Raw genomic sequence first — 19,648 nt, forward strand, 5'->3', positions numbered from 1 at the left:
TCTTCCTGTTCTTTCTTGTCAAATGCACCGTTCCTGGCTAATTTCATATCCCTCACCATGAGGAAAGGGTAGCAACACCGTTATTACTCCCAAATTTGTGGCTGTGTGTATTCAAACAATACAGATCTACTGGTCTCTGCAATTCCCTGATACCTGTTATTTAATGCTGGTCCCACCATTACTTACAATCATGCCACCTGTGAATACTGCCTTCCAATGACTGTCTCAAATGTCGTTGCAGTGCTTCGTTGTTGATGAGCGCAAATATAAATCTTGCCCAGTATATATAGGAAAATCAGAATGGTAATTTTCTGGTCTTATTAAATTTACTGTTTAGAATTTTGTAACACAAATGTAGAATAACACATCTTCTGACCATGTCTTCTCTTGAAGTTGTTAGACCTTAATCACTGCCTTTCTAGAATGTGATCCCTTTCAACGTTGACCTTTCCACAGACAGCTGCCTGCAGTGAGGATAGGCAAGGGGCCCGTGGTGGAGGGAGAAGAGCAAGGTGTATCCGTTATGTAAGGCATGTCCCTGTGTTCTCTACCACAGTGTAAGACTGACCCAGGAGAGCAGGATGTCACCACATCAACTGGAGGTAAGGGAGGACATCAACTGGAAGAGCCCATTTGTGTTGCTGAGCAACACTCTTGAAACACCTCAGAGGGTACAGGCGGGACCACACCCAGAGGACTGCCGGAACCAGGGCATGGAGCCTGTGAGCATTTGGAGGACTGTCCTGGGTACCAGCAGTGAGGGACACACAGGGTAAATGACAGTCGCTGCTCTCTGAAGTTGTCAGCTTGCGGCGGCGCAGAGCTAGAATGTGGAAGGGTGAGAGTTGACATCTGGGCGGGTTCATGTGGCAATGGACTTTTGGTAGCTCAGAACCCTGAACTTCCTCTGTGAAAAATGTGTCACCCCAAATTAACATGTTAGTAGCATTTTTGGAGCCCGATTTTGCATGCTCCCACAGGGAAACACTGCACCAGCAAGTAAGAGCATGTGACTCCCTGGCTGCCACAAGTCCCAGAGCTCCTTTGGACATCTGATTGACTCCTCATTCAGGGCAGAGAGTCAGTGAGCACTGAGAAGGGGAGAAACAGGGACTGAGTTCTCTGCACCCTCATATGGGCTTGAGGAACCCTTTCAGATGGCACCACTGCCGCAGCCATCTGGGCCCTGGGGGGGACTGAAAATTCCAAGGAGGACATGTAAAAGAGTAGAGCCCCTTGAGGCCTGGGCTGCTTGCCTGCCTGTGTCCAAGTGATGTAACTGCTCCTGTCCTTCTCCTCGTTAGATGACCACACTGTTATTCAGAGAGGCAGATGAGAGCCCTAGCCCCTGCACGCTGGGCCCAGGAAGTGAGGCTGCGTGCGATGAGCTCAGGCTTGATGGGTGATGATGGGTGGGAGTCCTCCAAGTTCCGTCTCCTGTTTTGATATGATCACCTCTTTTACCAGTTGATCCATTAAAATAAGTACTGTTCTGAAGACATTTTGTTCTTGACCCTATAGTCTGAACCCATAACGAAGGAAAGGCATTTCTTCCATCGGCAGAAGTCTGTCCTAACTTTGGCCTTAATGGGTCTCTATGACTGGGTGGAGGAACTTTTCTTTCTTGCTTCACCTTGGAAATCTTTCGTTCCATGTTTGTTCTTTTTTGTTTGTTTGTTTGTTCTTTCCTTACCTCAGTTCTCCTGCCTTGGATAAGCTTTTTCAAATCTGGAGATACCCTCTAGTGAGTGTGAAGTCTGTATATGTGGTGTTTTGGGGGCTGCTATAGTTGTTGTTCTGTTTTTTGCCAATTAGTCCTGTGACATAAAATGTTTTTTTGTTTGGGTGTGTTTCATGTTATAGTAGGTACTAGATTCCTGATTTAACGGAGGATGAAATGGATGTTCTCAGGGACCCGAACATACCAGGGTCCCACAGCAAGGATTCCCACCCTGGCACTTACAGCCTGGGGTCCACACACCGGGATTACGCCCTGGGATCGCAACACTGAATCCACACCCTAGGATCTCATACTGAGGCCACACCTTGGGACTCACACCTTGGGATTATACTGAAGGGGTGCAGGATGAGATACCCCAAAATGTGCTACTTTGGCATAAAGATTATTTTGAGTTAAAAGTAATAAAAACCCAGCAGATGCCAGAAATGCGCTCTGCCTCCCTCATAACTGACTAAACTTAATACGTTGGAAGGAGAGCCTGCTACCAAGGCCCTCTTTACAGAAGGAACTCATCTACATGATAGAATAATCCTGTTTTTTCCAAACATCTTCTTTCACCTTCTTGCTAATGAGTTTTTTCCCCTTTGTGTCCTTAGGCCTCTCCTTAGCTCATATAAGCTTCATGTTCTCTCATTGTCTCGAGAACTTCATGTCTGTGTGGATTTTTCCATATGTGTGCTATTAAATTTGACTTTCTGCTGCCGATATATCTCATGTCAATTTGATTCTAAGTCCAGCTAGAAGGAGCATAGGGCAGAGGAAGGTCTTCCTCCCTGACAATGCTATGGTATCACACCAGGGCATTCACACCCTGGGATCACATCCTGGAATCACACCCTGGGATCTACACCCTGGTGTCATACCCTGGGATCATACCTTGGGATCACGCACTAGAATCCACACCTGGGATCATATCCTGGGATCACACCCAGGGATTACAACCTAGGATCACACCCTGGGATCATGTCCTGGGATCACACTTTGGGATCCACACCCTGGGATCACACCCAGGGTCCACACCCTGAGATCCATACCCTGAGATCATACCCTGGGATCACATCCTGGGATCACATCCTGGGATCACATCCTGGTAAGTCTGGTTCTCCTCACATGCTTCTCTAGCCCGTAAGTGAGTGGTGCTGCCACAAGGTTCTGAACCCTCCAGGAAACTAAGGTACATCTTCCTGGGGTTTCAATTTTATTTGAAAATGAGGGGCTAAAGGTTGAGCATTTTAACTGGTAAATAACTTTAACCCTCGTTAAAACGATAAAAAACAAGCCCAGATTGAAATCATTTGCCCCCCACAACAACAAACCAAGACTTACAGTTTTGACCTATCCCAGGAATGTGACATACATTTATTTATTTATTTATTTATTTATTTATTTATTTATTTAGCACATGAGAGAGTTGGAGTGGGGTTGTGGGGTAGGGGCAGAGGGAGAAGGAGAGAGAGAATCTTACGCCGACTCCACGGCCAGCGCAGAGCCTGACACGGCTAGATTTCATGACCCTGAGATCATGGTATGAGCCGAAATCAAGAGTCATACACTTAACCAACCGACTGAACCACCTAGGTGCCCCGAGTACTGTGACCTATTAAAAGTCAACCTGAAATGTCCTGATCAGCACTAGTGAGATGATCTATATGATAAAAACCCTGCAGTTCCACACCCCCCAACCCCAAACCACCCCTCCCAAAAAAAGGTCTGGCCTAAAACAATCCTTTCTTTTCTTTTGCTAATAATTTCTTGCCCCACCCTCCTTCCTATAAAAACCTTCCATTTTGTACAGCTCCTAGGAGCATCTCTCTACTTGCTAGATGGGATGCTGCCCGATTCATAAATTGCTTAATAAAACCAATTAGATGACAAACTTACTTGGTCGGATTTTGTTTTTTAACCCCCTTCAAAAGCCCCAGCAAGCAGAGGTATTCTGCGGAGTGGAAGGCAACAAGCACGAGAGAGTCCCTACTTAGAGCCATGGCACTTGAGTCCAGGCCCTTCAGGCCTCCCAGGGTCAAGTTTCCCAAGGCTGTTTCCCTTGCTTTTGTTTTAATGTGTTTTTTATTATTATGGAGATTTAATTTATATAACATAAACGTCATCACTTTAAAATGCACAATTCTGTAGTTTATGGTATATTCACAGTGTTGTGCAGCTACCCCCACCATTACTCTATTTTTAAGGGGTTCTTTGCTGAAAAAGTTTGGGAAGTGCCGCCTGCCTATGCCACTGCCTCCAAAGTAGAATTTGCAGCATCGGTGACAGGAGATAAGAAAACAATTTTATTGGAGGGGGGTGCTTGGGGTGTCATGGGGATGAGTCTTCAATTTCTCTGAAGTCCTTCTCAGGCAACGATCCTTCGCTACTTGGGAAGGCAGCCTGTTCCTTGAGGGTTCATGCTGCACCATGGATGGATTATCTCTAGAAGAAACAAGGATGGAGCCTTCCTGCCATAGAAATTACTGAATCACAAAGGACTAAGCAGCTTAGAAGCTGTGGGGACTCCTGAGAGAATAGAAGGGGGTGGACTTGCTTTCGATCAGGTTTCAATGTAGAGACAGGTGTCCTGTCAGTTCCCTCATTCAAGGACACATTTGTCGTGGCATTAACAAACAAAGTCAGCTCCCCCGCAGAGACCATCAAAAGCCTGATCGGGTGTGCATTTGTGCCTTTCTGTAAAGTTGGGCTGTGGGATTCCGGGTGGTTTAGATAATGGCCTTTCTCTCACCGCGCAGATGCTGTGGCGACTCCAGGGAGACAGACCTGGTGGCTCTGTTGCTTATCACTTTTCATGCAAAATCACGAGCAGGCTCAACAATGGTGAGTCCTCTTGTCATTCCTGGTCAAGGAGGACTTGGGAGGAGGAAAGCAAGTCTTCAAACTTGCCTCTGACTTGGGATTTTCTCTTCTTGCAGACTCTCCTGAGATTCTTGAGACAACCGTATACTTTCTCAAAGCCATATAACAAAATCTTGTTAACTTTGATCCTAGATTTCATAATTTGGACCCAACCTAAGCTCTGAGAGTTCAGTGTGTTGGAAAATGGCTCCTGCCTCTTTAAGAAATGGTAATTTACATGGATGTGAATAACAGAAGCTATTCTTTATAGACTGCTAGGCACAAGGTGCTTTACACATACCATCTTTAATCCTTGCAACAATCCTGTGAGGTAAGTATTAGCCCCTGTTGACTGGGCTGCTGAGGCTAAGAGTGGTTAATAACTGGCCCACTTTCACACAGCTTGCTAGGAAGTACTCTGACTCCAAATTTCCCACAACCCCACCTCCTGCTTTCCTATGAACCATACTTCTAATCTGGTCTTATGTCATGGTGCATTGAAACACCATGCGCTTTGAGTCAGACAGACAGGATTCAAATCTCAGCTCCAGTAATCATCAGCTGAGTGAGTCTGCAAATCATGTAACCTCCCTGAGCCTCAGTTTCCTTGGCCGTGTTTGTGATAATGATGCTTTGGGAGGTTGTTATGGAAATGAAATGAGCTGAAACACTTCAACATCTCTGACAAGGTATTGGCACAATGCATAGCACAGCAGGATCTCAACAAATGATTCTTTCTCTTTCTTCTTTATTCATCTCTGTACCTGCCATGGCCCCTAGTACAAAGTAGGTACTCAAGAAATATTTGTGGAAGTAAATTCAAAGGATTCTGCATGGCCTTGCTTCCCAGGGACATTATGAAGTTGGACCCTCTCCAAAAGCTCCCTGAAAGAACAAAAGAAGTTTTGAAGCATGTCAAATCTACGCATGGTTAAAATCTTTAGCACGAAGCAGGAAGACAAGAATAATCCTAAAAACAACAATAGTACTAAGATTCTGAAGTGAAATTCACTAGGTGGAGTGCTGTTGCTTTTCAAGAAATAGCAATAGTTGAGGATTGTTAAGTGGTCTGAAGCATAAGGGATAATAAATGTGATGAGCATGGCTCTTGGGTTTGGTGGATTGTTCAACAAGGACTGGATTGGCTGGAGACAGTGCACTTTTATAAGTATACCTTTGCTTAAGAGGAGATAAAAAAATAAATACAAGATTTTTGAATGCATGACACAGGATGTTGAAAGAAGCACATCCTCACTGTGATGCAGGGAACAGTTGGCTGAGTTCCATCTCAGAGGGATTCAGGAGGGTGCGTGTGTGACATGTGTGCTGCCATTCCCCAGCCACTTCCATGACAGACATTGCTCATTGATCATGACATTCTCTCATGCCTGAGTCCTTCTAACCACAGTTCATTGGAATCAGTTTGAGTTGGCATTTAAGATCCGACCATTTATTGTCCTTGGCTCCAAAAAGGAGACTTAAGGCCAGCTCAGTACCCAAGATTCAGAGACCACTCCTCCTTCCCAGGAAACTTCAGTCCTGTCTCCTGATATAGCCAGGTCATGGTACCAAAGCTACTAGTATCTCTCAAAGTATGTCATGGAGATTTAGTGAAGTAGTTGTCACTATTTTTCACTTTTTTTAATAGTGCACTTGCCCTAGAATTCAGATACAACTCTCTGCACAGTAGATTAGAGGACAATCAAAATGAAACCATCGGACTGCATCCAGAATGATCTCTACTCATCCTTGAAGGAAACTTGTTCTTTCCCACTTTTCTTCCCTTGAGATGAGATGTCCTAGGCCATGCTTCGGTTTTCACTCTCCTCATGTTCACCAAACCTGTGTGGCACAGTGGATATTTCTGTAGGACCTGTACCCACCCATGGTCTTTGATAAAAGCCTGGCTTGGGTGTCCATGTGTGTTTTGATTAGGAGGCATTGACTTTAAGTAATAGTAAATCCCAACTGAAATTAGGTTAAGCAATAAAGAAGGTAATTACCATACATTACGAAGAGTTCAGAGATGGGGTAACTGCAGGTGAGGAATATAATTTCAAACTGTTAAAGAACAGACATTCAGCTGTGCAAATTTGAAGATCTAATTAGCTTTATTCAATAATTGATAGTGAACTTATCTTTAGTGAAAGAAGTTTTTGTGTGGGAAGCTCGAGTATGTCCTGGAATATGGGTGCACCCCTATAGAGTACCTACTGTGAAGCCTTATGGTTTCACTTATTTCAATTTGTTTCATTCTTTCTTTGATGATTAAAAAGATATTTTGCTACCTGATTCATAAATATTGTATTTTAACAGCAATTTTTTTCTGTTGGTGTATAAAAGACATTAAATACATATTTATTCATTAAGTGAGTACAGTGAAACTTGAAAGTATATTATGTGCATGAAACTCAATGTGGAAAACAATAAATTCGGTGCCAATACTCAGGTTCAGATAAAGGGGAGCTAGGCTCCCTGTAGAAAAGAGGATGTTAATGGGTTGCACCTAGTGGAGGAGTTCCACGTTCAGCTTCTTTTTAGAGTTTCCATTCCATGGCAACATGAATCAGAGCAGGGGAGCGGGAGGGTAGCCAGCTGTGGGGCTCGCAGTAGTGTCTTTACTCCTTGTCTGTCATGCCCTCCTCTGCAAACCACAGCCCTCAGCAGCTATCTGAAACTAAGCTGTCCACTGCAGGAGCCCAGTCATTCCCTTGAGAGAGTCTGGCCTGAGGACCCTCGCTTCAGAAAGGCTTTTCTTTCACATCCAGGAGGGAAATATGCTTGAAGGGAGGGGAGAGTTGAACTATTTGCCATTAATGGTGATGACTAATTGACACTCTGTAATCCTTTTGTGAAGTAGTTTCTTGGTGATTAAAAGCAGAGTGAAATTAGTTTCATTTCTTTTGAAATCCTATCTCCCTACAGCTTTCATATATACACATGATTCTCCCACTATCACACTTGTGTGAAGAAGTTATTTTAGCAGGTATTTTCAATCAATTCAATGTGCTAGGCATAAAATTACTTTTTTTTTTTTTTTGCTGTTTTTCTTCCAGAAGTTGAGATGTCTCCATTCCTTAGCACATTGTGGTTGAGAACCAAAGACTATGGAATTGACTTTGTTCTAACTGATACCTGCTTTATCCATAAACACAAAACAAAGAAAGTCATGTGTTACACAAAATATTCAATGTTAACACACAGTAAAGATTAAAATGTAAGAAGAGATGCTTAACAAACTTATAGCTTGGTGAGAAATATGAAATGAAAAAAGATTTTTTTTTTTAAAGCTGACATTACCTCCTAATATGGGACAAGACATGCAGAGAATGACCACTGATTATTTCTTTGTCTCTTGTACTGGCTTTTTTGATCATCTAGAGACTTCTTAGGAGATGCCTTTGAGATATGGGGATCATGAAGAAATTTGCATCCTGGAAACTTCTACTTCTATATCAAATGTCTATAGAATAACATTTTTACAATTGGCTTCCAAAGTTAAGAATTTCCTGGTTTAGGGGCACCTGGGTGGCTCAGTCAGTTAAGCGGCCGACTCTTGATTTTGGTTCAGGTCATGATCTCAGGGTCCTGGGATCAAGCCCCATGTTGGGCTCTGTGCTCAGCAGGGAGTGTGCTTGAGGATTCTCTCTTCCTCTCCCTCTGCCCCTCCCTCCACTCATGCTCACTTGCTCGCTCACTCTCTCTCTCAAATAAAGAAATAAATCTTTAAACCAACAAACAAAAATAATTTCCTGGTTTAGTACGGGGTATAGGGACTGTCAAGATTTGCCCATTACTATTATACATAAATAGATATTTGCTTCTTAACGTGGCTCCATTGATATGCCCAGTTATGTGGGGGAGTGTGGAACACTGACAGCTGCCCAGAACTGCTGTGGTGGTTATAGTGGAAAGCCAGATGCAGTGCACGGACTGCTCAAATTCTCAGGCTTTGAACCTGGTATAATACCTAGTGATATACAATGTCCTATTTAATAAGGTCTGTTTCTGATGCTCTTCATTTTTTCCTGAAGATCCTAGTTTCCATCTGCCATCATTCCCCCTCAGTTTGAAGACCTTTCTTTAGCATTTTTTTGTAGTTGGATCTGCTGGCAATAAATTCTCATGGTTTCCTTTTATCGGAAAACTGTATATTGCTTTCATTCTGGAAGGATATTTGAGCTGGATATAGAATTTTAGGTTGACAGTTTTTCTTTTAGCACCTTAATATTATCACACCACTCTCCTATGGTTGTGCTTGTTTCTTTTTGATATTATATTATAAGTCCCTGAGGTTTTGTTCATGATGTACTATATGTTGGCTAATTGAATTTAAATGAAAACAACAACAACAACAACAAAACCACCTTCTTTATCTTTGTTCCTGGATAATTTCTATTGATCTGTCTTCAAGTTAACTGATGATTTCCTGTCATCTCCATTTTGCTTTTAAATTCACATAATATATTTAAAAACATTTCAGACTTAGTATTTTCAGTTCTAGAGTTCCTGTTTTAAAAGAATAATTTCTACTTCTCTGCTGAGATTTTCTATCATACTGAAAATTCATTATAAGCATGTTTTCTTTTGTATGTTTGAACATAGTTACAATAGATGCTTTAAAATCCTTATCTGCTAATTCCACACTGGAGTTATTTTGAAGTTATTCTCCTTGATTGCATAAAAAATGGGTCATGTCATGTGCATGTCAAATAATTTTTACTGGGCACCTGGGTGGCTCAGTTGGTTAAGCGACTGCCTTCGGCTCAGGTCATGATCTTGGAGTCCCGGGATCGAGTCCCACATCAGGCTCCCTGCTCAGCAGGGAGTCTGCTTCTCCCTCTGACCCTCTTCCTTCTCGTGCTCTCTATCTCTCATTCTCTCTCTCTCAAATAAATAAATAAAATCTTAAAAAAAATTTTTATTCTATTCTGGATGTTGTGAATGTTATGTTTTAGGAGACTCTGGATTCCATTATGTTCTTCCAAAAAGTGTTGACTTTATTTGTTAGTGTAAACAGTTAACTTGCTTATACTCTTACCACAAACTCTGTGTCTTGGGGGCATCTCAAATCCCCATTCATTTTTTTATCCTAAGCCAGCTGTTTGTAAGTCATTCCTGTCCTTTTATAGTTCAGAATTTAATCAGAGATTTAGGGAAAAGTTTACAAACAAAATTTGGACTTTATCTCTCTGAGTCTGTTTATTCCAAGATGCCCTTCTCAATTTATGGTGGCTATGGTTGCCCTGAACCCTGTTATTTGATTCCTCAGGCCATAAAGAATGCAGTTTTTCTAACAGTTTTAGCAGCTCCAGCTCCATGCTGCCTGACTTTGACCATCATTTGGGCCAGAAGCCACCAAAATGGGAAACCTGTCTTATGCCTTTCCTTTTTCCAAGTGTCATCTATCCTCCAGAACATGCCTGTCTTTGCTTGCTCTTTGGTGGCTTCAGGTAGTTGTTTTTTGTATTTTTTTTTAAACCAAGTTTATATTTGTTATATGCAGGAGCATTAGTCTGGCAGGAACTTTCTAAGTCATACTGGAAACTAGCTGCCCCAGATGAGTTTTGATAATAAGTTCTGTGGCATGCAAAACCCCCAAGCCAGGAAAAACTGAGAGAATCACAGATGGTAGACCATGAGGTCTTATGTACAGCATGGAATGTGGGTTCATTTTCCGCACAGGTGATTCCTTTTCCATCCTTGGTGCACAATCCGTGGCACATTCTGTTCAGTATTTGTGGGCTAGTGAAGGCAGTATTTCTATTTCCTTTATGTAGGGAGCTCAGTTCAAATATCTACAGGCATGGCCTCTGATGCTTCCCAAAGGAGCTTAAAATACAAACCTCATGATGCATATCTAGTGGAAATCCCCTATGGGCCATGTGACATCAGCTCCCACTCATCACTTTGGCTTTGAGTTCTTTCTTCATTTCCAGCACTTGTGGTTGCCATACTTTAGTTTGGCTGAAGATTTACAAAAATTTTTGTTCAGTTTTATCCAGCATTCCTATGTGTTTGAACTGGCTGTGGGGTGGGGGTAGCCTTCTCATATCAGCTCAGCTTGCTACCTTCACTGGCAGGGAATGCCTGGGACTCCTGATGATCCCAGTGTCAGTTTGCTTAGCTGCTTCTGTCCGAGGTTGTGGGGAGGGGAGGCTCTCATCTAAGAGGAACATCACCCATCCCGTTCCAGACCCCACCCAAAATCTTGTCATAAGCTCCCAGGGGCTGAGACAAGAGGCAGTTGAGGAATAGCCACCCTGTGTTTGATTTTTAAGATGTTCTATACCGAATATGCTGAACCAGTGTTCCAGGACCACATTGGGGCACCTTGCCTCTCCTGCTTCAGACTGGCTTTCTTCTGTCCAAATAGAGCCCTTCCCTTTTTAATTTTGGAGACAGACTTTGTTCTTTTTTTTTTTAAAGATTTTATTTATTTATTTGTCAGAGAGAGTGAGCACAAGCAGGGGGAGCAGCAGGCAGAGAGAGAAGCAGGCTCCCTGCCTAGCAGGGAGCCCGATGCAGATCTCGATCCTAGCACGCTGGAATTATGACTTGAGCCGAAGGCAGACGCTTAACGAACTGAGACACCAGGCATCCCAAGTTTTTTTTTTTTTTTAGATTTTATTTATTTATTTGTGTGTGAGAACAAGCAGGGGGAATGGCAGAGGCAGAGGGAGAAGCAGACTCCCCACTGAGCAGGGAGCCTGATGCAGGACTCGATCCCAGCACCCTGGGATCATGACCTGAGCCAAAGGCAGACGATTAACCAACTGAGCCACCAGGCATCCCAAGTCTTTTTTTTTTTTTTTAAGATTTTATTTATTTGAGAGACAGAGAGAGAGAGAGAGAGCACAAGCAGAGAGGGGGGCAGAGGGAGAGGGAGAAGCAGGTTCCCCACTGAGCAGGGAGCCTGACGTGGGGCTTGAACCCAGGATCCTGGGATCATGACCTGAACCGAAAGCAGACGCTTAACGGACTGAGCCACTCAGGTGTTCCCTCTTATTGCTAAAGCCTAAATCTTGTGTGCCATGATCCAAGAGTCAGTTAGTTGCACAGATATCTGCAATCTTCCTCCCAGATCTTCCTGCAAACAGATCTCCCTCGTGGTGGTATGTTCTATTGTGTTGGAATTCCCGAGGTGGGCATATAGGCTCCACTTCTCCCACCTCCCCTCCCCCCTCCCTGTCCCTTCATTTCTCCTAAGGCCCTATTTTCTTCTCTAGACACACAAAATGTGGTAATTAATTTTTTCCCTTCAAAGTTGTCTGAAATTTTACATCCCTAAAGAATTTGCTGTGGGATCGGCACATTTGCTGTAGCAAAAAGGTTAAAAGAAGGAATTTAATTTGCTCCTTTTCCCATTCCTTTTGGCTGGCGGGCAGAGTATTCACCTGGGATGGTCATGCCAATGGGGAGAGAGCTGAGAGGGCGCTGGGTCCCAGTCCCAGCCTGGGGAGGGGAAGGGAGAGAAAGCCCGCTGATTACATAGGCAGGCACATCCTCCCTGCTGTTCACCACAGCCTTAGTACAGCCTTGCCCCTCTCTGCTCATTCTTCCTCCCTGTCCCCACCTTTTTTAACAGCAAAAGAGGAACCAAAAGGCGAATGTGTTAGAGAGAGAACCACTGCTTTAACATAGTTAATTCTAGCTACTTCTGATGGCAGGACTTCCCAAATTTCAAGAACATACAAATTACTTGAGGATCTTGTTAAAATGCAGTTTCTGATTCAATAGGTCTGGGATGGCATGGAGATTCTACATTTCTTTTTTTGGTTTTAAAGTTTTTAAAAAAATTTTTTAAAGATTTTATTTATTTATTTGACAGAGGGAGAGAGAGTGCGAGAGAGCGAGAGCACACAAGCAGGGGGAGATTCAGAGGGAGAGGGAGAAGCAGGCTCCCCGCTGAGCAAGGAGCGGTCTCAACCCCAGGACCCTGGGATCATGACCTGAGCCGAAGGCAGACGCTTAACCAACTGAGCCACCCAGGCACCCTGAGATTCTGCATTTCTAACAAGCTCCCTGGTAATACCCAACCCACTGGTCCTTGAGGAGCAAGGTCCTATGGTTTAGAGGCATAGCCAGGTACTAACATCAAGAGGAGGGCATCTGGGGCTGGGGACAGAAGGCCATTTGAGATTTTTGTGATACTTCATGGTCTCTGCCATAGTGGGACAATACCAGCGGAGGCATAGATGGAATGAGAGGTCATGAGGTCTTAAGTTCGGGATCTCTATCTTGGCAAAAAACTGTACTTTTATATACTTTCATAAATCTGGTCTTTACTTGGGTGTGATTTCAAAGGGGGAAAAGTCTATACTGAGAAACAGAAATATCTATGTGACCAGTATGTGCTATGGAATTTTATGTTTCAAGCTCATATATGTACACACTCAGGCCAGTCTTAAGAAACAGTACAATTGCACCAGTTAGGAATATATCCAACTTCCAGTAACAGAAAATCCAGTAACAGTGGGCTTGATTGGTTTCACATAATGGGAAGTCTGAATCATTGGGTAGTGTGGTATTACCTCTGACCTCTTTTTCTATATGCCTCCAGAACTGGGTTCTCAACCCTGGCCAAACCAGCTGGGGAACTTTTAAAAATCCTAATGCCCAGGTGACCACCTAGACCAATTAAATCAAAAATTTCCAGGAGTAGGACCTGGGCATCAGTATTGACAAAACCTGTCCACATGATGGTCACGGTTGAGAACCTCTGCTCTTGGCCTTGCTGCCACACAGCTTTCTCCACTACTTTTCATCAGGGTCTTAATAACCTCAGCCAGTGGTGTTAGTTTAGGGACTGACAGTGTTACCCCGGCATGTGATTCTCTTGGCCTTTCCGGCTTGGTTCCCAGATGGCTGCTAAAGCCCCACTTGCTCACTGCGTCCGCATTCTAGGCAGGAAGAAGGAAAAAGGGCAAAGACAGGGCTCAGACTTCCGCTCACACCTCACGGCTGGAACTGTGCTGTGTGGCTTCTGCTAGGACAAAGGTGGTTGGAAAAGTGACTATTAGAGCTTTTCCAGCTGCTACAGCAGAAGCAGGCAAGAGCCAAGAGAGTGAGGAATGCTATGAGGTAAGAGAACATGTGTAGGTCTTTCAAAAGGTTTATTGTCATTGCAAACGTAAAAACTACATGCCCCTTATAGAAAATTAAGAAAAACGGAATAGAAGAAAATAAACTTACCTGTCTCAGCACTTAAAGACCAGAACTGTGAATAGTTTGATGCATTTCCTTTCAGATTCTTGTCTGTTTCCCCCATGATTCAGATCATAGTGTATTTACAATGATGAATTTTACTCTTTCTTGTAACATAAAAGGATGAGAATTTCTCCATTACAATGATTTCTTAAACACAATTTTTATCTTCTGCATTATATTTCATTATGCTAGCGTGCTATAGTTTGACTTTTCTGCTGCTGTTAGGATTGTTTTTTTCCTTTTTCTGGTTTTACAATATTAAAAACAACCCTGCTCTGAACTTCTTAATGCCTTCAACCTTTTGTTTCCTTTGTTCTATGTATATCTTTTTTTGTTGTTGTTGGGGGAGGGGAAAGGTAAAAAAAAAGTTTGGTGTTTGCTTCAAAGAGCTTTCCCAAACAGTGGTGATTCATTTCTATTACACATCATCGTGGATGAAAACTGTACCCCAGGCTTTCATGACAGTTTGAATTCAAGATAATGTGTGTAATATGTGTTTTTCTGAAATCCGCTGTATTCATTTGCACCTATGAAGCGTGCTGCTTGTGTTCTTGTTCTCAGATGAAAGGTATTGGCATTTTGGTTTCAAGAAAAAATAAAATCACAAATACAACCTGTTTTTGACTTGGGTCTGGACTAATTACTAAGGAAGCATTCAGCAATAATACTCTAAAATATTTAAATATTTAGTGAAACTGCAATGGATTGAGGGACTGCTGGTTCTAAGAACTAGGCAACCAACAGGAACTGAGAGAAGAATTTTAAGTCTGGACACCAAATTCAGAGCCAAATGTCAATAATCTCCTCCTCATTTTTTTTTTTGCAATAACTATAAATAAAGTAGAGGGAGAGGATAACAAGAATTTTCTGAACAATGTTAAGTAATAAGTACATACAGAACAGGGAAATTTTTTTTTCCATTAAATTTGCCACTCATTCCACTTCAATAAAATGCTTGTAAGGAGAATAACAATTTAAGGCAGAAGACTATATCACTGCTGTTCAGAACTTCTTGAGAGCAAAAGAATGACTACTGATCAACCTTCCTGGTTTAAACTTAAATTTATTTATTTATTTATTCATTTATTTAAAAATTTTTATTTATTTATTTGTCAGAGAGAGAGAGAGAGAGAGCATAAGCAGAGGGAGAAGCAGGCTCCCCACTGAGCAAGGAGCCCGACCCCAAGACCCTGGAATCATGACCTGAGCTGAAGGCAGACGCTTAACCAACTGAGCCACCCGGGTATCCCTAAACTTAACTTTATTTGTTTTAAAACATGTTATTTTGTGACTTGAACCTCTATACTATGCCTTCAAAATTCCAAGAAGAAAGTAAAATCATATAGAAAGCCAAAAACTTCACCAATACATCTAGACAGACATTTGTGGTAGTTTTTGGTATCTGAAATCTTTTCCCCCCACATCACACTGATGCCCCTTTTGTAGGCGCAGCCCTGGCAAGAATGGGAACCCAGGTGGTGCACTGAACTTTTACAAGTTCTCCAAGTGGGGAACTTATTCTTTCCATGTGGATTGACTCCTGCTTTTTTGAAGTCAAGACTTTATTTTTGTCCAGCTTTCTTCTACCACTTTCTGTGGTATTCCTTGGACATGCAAAGACATGTGTCTGGAGTGATAGCAGTATCAAGGTTCTTTCCACATTCTCTGCACCCCAGTCTTCCGCCGCTGGCTCCCTCAGCAGCAGCACCACAGTCAGGCTGACTTCCTCTGAGCAGATTCCCGGGAATGGAACTACTGGGTACCAGAGAATGAGCCAGGCTAAGTCTTGTGCGTATGTTGCCAGAGAGGCTGTGAGGATCATTCTGACGCCAGTTCCCCGCGAGCCTTCATGGGGTTCTCTCTGTTCTCTTGACTGTGCCCTGCTGCAGCAGGATGGGACAGTCTGTCTGCACAAAAGCTACTGGCAGGAGGGCTCTGCCAGTCCTCGTGAGGAGACAGTCACATGCACTGTCATTCAAAATATCTTCGCCCCCATCCTGACCTCCGGCTCCCGCCCTTCAACATGTTTGTTTGCAGCTGGACATTTTTGTTTCTCTCTCTCCAAATTATGACTTAACTCCTAAGACTTGGGCAAACACTCCCAGCGTCATAAGGGGCTGGCTGGCCGGGCAGCCTGTGCCCCTTTATGGCATTTTATTCACCCTTCAGCCTCACTCCATCGTCCTTACCAGAGCCATTGCCATGGCAACTGTCCTCCTTCGGCCATTAAGTATGGGTGGCAAAGTCCTATGTGCTTAACTTGTTTGATATTTCATCTTTCAAAAAATTCTTTGGGGAAATTCAAGGTGGCTTGTCGAATAAAACAAATAAGCTTTTGATAGTCAACAAGGACTGAGGGCGGCAGCTTTGATAACAGGGAAAGACTGGACTGGTCAAAAACCCAGGCCAGTCACATCCAACTCCACTTGAGACAAGAAAGGAATGGGAAGTCTCTAGAAGGTTGGGGGAGGCTGACTCAGACCCAGTGTTGAGGGCTTCAACCTAACAGTAGGGCTGAGATGACGCGGATCTTGGCCCAAACCCAAACTCAAGGACATTTAGGTGGCTTCAGCTGCCACCCCTGGAGGAGTTCACCTGCAGACAGTGCGCCTCGGGGGCCTGCGGGTTTCCCTGCCCTTCGCATGGCATCACACCACACTGCTCTCCAGCCCGGGAGCCCTTAAAAGTGCACACATGTCACATAGCACCCTGAGAGCGTTGCTCAGGTGATTGTGTCAGCTCGGAAGAGACCGGTTAGCCTGATGGTCTCCTCCCTTCCCATCATCTGTCCACCATTTACATTTGCTCTTGTCTGACATTTTTTTAAACTTGAGAATTAAAAACTGAATTTACAGTATGTTAAGTATTATGCTTTTTGGATTCATAGGCAAATACCTTCTTCTTTAACGTAGATTTGTTTCTCCCTCCCTCCCTTCTTCCCTTCCTCCCTTCTTCCCTTCTTCCCTCCTTTCCTTCCTTCCTTCCTTCTTTCCTTTCCTTCCTTCCTATGTATGTATTTTGCTTGTTTAGTGGGATTCACTCTGGCATAGTAGAAAGAGAGTGAGATGTAGAGCCAGACAGACCCTGGTTGGAATCCATGCTTTTCTATTAGCTATGTAGCCCTGGCATAGGGTGACCAGCTGTCCTGGTTTGTTGGGGGCTGAGGGGTTTCCTGGAATGCAGGACTTTGAGTCTAAAACTAGGACCATCTTGAATAAACCAGGACAGTTGATGACCTTACTTGGGCAAGACACAGCCTCACTGAGCCCTGGTTTCTTTCTTTATCTATGAAATGGGCATAATAGTACCTGTCTCCTGGGTAATTTTGAGGACTGGGGCTAAGTGTACAAAAAGTGCCTGAAGCTATATCTGAGATCTCCTAGATTTAAACAGATGATAATTGGGGCGCCTGGGTGGCTCAGTCGTTAAGCGTCTGCCTTCGGCTCAGGTCATGATCCCAAGGTCCTGGGATGGAGCCCTGCATCAGGCTCCTTGCTCTGCGGGAAGGCTGCTTCTCCCTCTCCTGCTCCCCTTGCTTGTGTTCCCTCTCTCACTGTGTTTCTCTCTGTCAAAAAAAAAAAATCTTAAAAAAAATAAACAGATGATAATTATAATAATATTAACATTCATAATTATCTATTTTTTAGGCTCAAACTGATCTTTCACCATCATTCAATGCCTTTTCTTAATTTCTAATGTCTGTTCAGGAAAGGGGAGTTTATTCTGGGTATGGGTATAAAATGAAGATATTCTTGGAAAGTACTGAAAAGTATAAAGGAAAAGTATCCTTATTATATCCCCAACCAGAAGCAACCACTTTAAAAATACTTTGGATCCAGGTTTACTATTCTAAACCATTGATATATATCTTTGGGCATAAATATTTACGATTATTTCCTTAGGGGAAATTCAAAAAAGAGGGATTGCCCAATTGAAAGACACATATTTTTAGCCTTCTTTTATATTAGATATAACATTATCTTTACATTCCTCCAAAAATCTAAGTTGACAGAACAAAATATGATGTTTTCTATGAAGGGAGTTGTGTGTTCCTTGTCTCCACACAGGACCCAGCTCTCCCTGAAAGGCTCTCTAAGGAAGAAGTCTGATTTCTTTCAGCAATCCCTATGGTAGTGGTGGCTAAAAGATTTCATCTTATTTGGTCATTTGGTAGTAGTTGCTTTTACTATTGAGTATTGTGGTGGTATGCACACTAAAAACCATCGCTGTTAGAACCTTTTTTTTGGTACCTAAATTAAATACTTTAGTAACATTTTGTCTCCATGATATAGTATCTTGCACTCAATATTAAACCAAAAGGAAATTGTTTATCTTCAACTCTTAATACATTTTAATGCTCCTTTCATATTAATTTGAGCTATTACAAAGAGAATAATCTCTTTCCTTTCTAACTGTGGATTGGTAGGTATGAAAAATCAGCCTGGCTTCAGCTTGAGGAATGGAATAGCTCAAAAGCAGTTCTGAGGCAACTGCAAATGCCTAAGAGTTGAAAAATCAAAGAAATTATGGTCCTTGCTGAGGTTCCAGAGATATTACTGGGTGTTTGAGTGTGTGTATCTGTGAGTGTGCATTTATGTATGTGAGTGTGCCTGTGTGTGTATGTGTGTGTGGTCGCTGACCAGTGTCCACAAGTTTTGGGCTGCTCACTTAGACTGGTCATAGGTTGGAGGTTAGTGGGGTGAGATCAAGATTGTTGGAGAACTAGAGATGAGGTAGGTAAAGCCCTAAATGCAGTACTGGTGATTACAAGGAATCAATAAAAAAATAATGAAAACATGTTGGTGAATTATTGTAAGTGATCCTTCAAGTTCGCATAGCTGGTTGGTAGTGGAGTCAGGACAAGAAGTTCTGGTTTCTGATTCTGAGTCCAGTGTTCCCACCAGCAGAAAGCATCAGTTCTGAGATGCCAGGTGCTTTGGCAAAAACTGGGGCCATTGCAGTGGTTGACCCTATGTAATGTCCTGTGGAGGCAGGGCAGGGCTGACTATTACCCTAGAAAAAGCTAAAAGAATTGGCCATCCCATAGAGACCTTGATTAAACCTCCTTTGTTTTGGACCTCAAGGTGGTGACAGGAATACTCAGTAGTCAGCAGCTTAGGATTCCCCAGGGATTTTTATGGATAATGGCAATGAGTCATATTTTGAGCACATATGGTATGATTTGATTCCTTCATTTATGTCTTTGCATGGGAGTTTTCAAAATGCCCCTAATCTTAGGAAATCTAATTTGAATAGCTCAAAATTATATAACTGAGGACAGTTTTCTACTAACCAGTTTTGTCATCCCATTTGTTTAAAATTTGATGTAAAGTTTGGGTCATTTTTAATTATCCATTTTCTGTGAGAACCAGAGTAATGGAGCCCGATGTGAGACTCGATCCCAGGACCCCAGGATCATGACCTGAGCCAAAGGCAGATGCTTAACTGACTGAGCCACCCAGGCGTCCCACTTACGTTGTTTCCATAGCTTGATTCAGCCTCAGTGAGTACAGCTAATTGAGCTGGTAAAGTCAGCCTTTGACAGCATTAAGAGGACAGGTATTGGCTCTCCTGTTTTACTAGCTCTCGGGCAGGCCAATGATATTAGACACTTTAGGCTGGTGCATTGAGGGTCAGACAGGCTAAACGTGGTCCCTGGATCCCATGCCACATACGTGCCTGCTCTGGAAATTCCTTTTGATTCAGGCTTCTCAACTTGCGGGAACCACTGAGTGGGTGGGATCAGACCTCACTGGCCTCCAGGCAGCCAGGCTACTGCTGAGCAGACAGATTCTGCAAGCAGAAACACTCCAGAAGACGCCCTCAGCTTTGAGGTGCTGAGACTCCCCCCCC

The 19,648-nt window shown here is 43.0% G+C and overlaps 1 pseudogene; it reads right to left on the minus strand.

Moving 5' to 3' along the window:
• Positions 1 to 15,108: 15,108 nt before the first annotated feature.
• LOC114205575 (cysteine-rich PDZ-binding protein pseudogene) lies at positions 15,109 to 15,975 on the minus strand (annotated as a pseudogene).
• Positions 15,976 to 19,648: the final 3,673 nt, after the last annotated feature.

Source organism: Eumetopias jubatus, unplaced genomic scaffold (genome assembly GCF_037043125.1).
Source record: "Eumetopias jubatus isolate StellerSeaLion01/CBP00866 unplaced genomic scaffold, mEumJub1_p1.0 scaffold_1, whole genome shotgun sequence".
Classification (NCBI taxonomy): Eukaryota; Metazoa; Chordata; class Mammalia; order Carnivora; family Otariidae; genus Eumetopias; species Eumetopias jubatus.